Below are 937 nucleotides of genomic sequence, written 5' to 3'. Positions count from 1 at the left end.
GGTATAAGATAAGATCTTTTGATGAAGGTTGGTTACTATGATTATTATTGAAATTATCATGGAAACAACTCCATTACCTTGGTAGGAGGGGCGTAAATTCCATCCATTACGTGGGGGATCAATACCCATTATTGTTGTTGCTGATGAAGTTCATGTTTTCCCTTGTTTCAAGGCAATTGTTACCCAAATGTTCATTTGCACCACAGACCTCGCACCAGTCATCAACTTTAATGGTTTGTGCCATAATGCAGTGTTAGATCATATTTTGATTATTCTTTACATTTGTGTCGTCATCTATTTTCTTCATCAAGTAGAGAGCATGTCCACCTCATGAACGATGTGCATACCTTTCTTCTTAGGTTGGAGCTGTTCATCATTCCACCCTTGATTAATCACCATGTTTTCAATGAGATCTTTTGTGTCTCTCACATTGAGTGAAAATAATACTCCTCCAACGATAGCATCAAGGTGACTATAGCCTATCTATTTAGTCCATGGTAGAAATCTTGATTCAGGAGTCATTCTTTAATCCCATGATGAGGACATGGGCAAATATACCCCAAAGATGTTCACCTGCTTCAGGAATCGTCTCATTTGTTTGTTGTTGGAAGCTTGAAATCTTCCCTTGAAGGGTATTGGTTTTGCCCCTCCAGAAAAACTTCTTAAGGAAGATGTTAGCACAACTATCTCAGCTGGTGGTCACTTAATGGTTGGTGTTGAACCATCGCCATCACCCTCCTAAGTAGTGATAATGGGAAAAGGCAAAGACAAGTGACATCATACTTCACTCCCTTGAAAGTGAAAGTGTCACACACATCAATGAAAACTTGTAGGTGTGTGTTTTTGTCCTCATGGTGCTTCCCACATAATGGATTGGCTTACACCATGTTGATAAGTGTGAGCTTGAGCTCAAATTAGGCGCCCCCAAATTGCCTTT

At 39.8% G+C, this 937-nt stretch overlaps 1 non-coding gene across 1 annotated transcript; it reads left to right on the top strand.

Moving 5' to 3' along the window:
* Positions 1-528: 528 nt before the first annotated feature.
* LOC111590681 (small nucleolar RNA R71) lies at positions 529-634 on the top strand. The gene has a single exon (XR_004855724.1). It is a non-coding gene; the product is annotated as a small nucleolar RNA R71 (small nucleolar RNA).
* Positions 635-937: the final 303 nt, after the last annotated feature.

Source organism: Zea mays, chromosome 1 (genome assembly GCF_902167145.1).
Source record: "Zea mays cultivar B73 chromosome 1, Zm-B73-REFERENCE-NAM-5.0, whole genome shotgun sequence".
In the NCBI taxonomy this organism is placed as follows: domain Eukaryota; kingdom Viridiplantae; phylum Streptophyta; class Magnoliopsida; order Poales; family Poaceae; genus Zea; species Zea mays.
The sequence above is the reverse complement of the archived record's forward strand: the minus strand, read 5'-3'. Positions and strand labels throughout refer to the sequence as shown.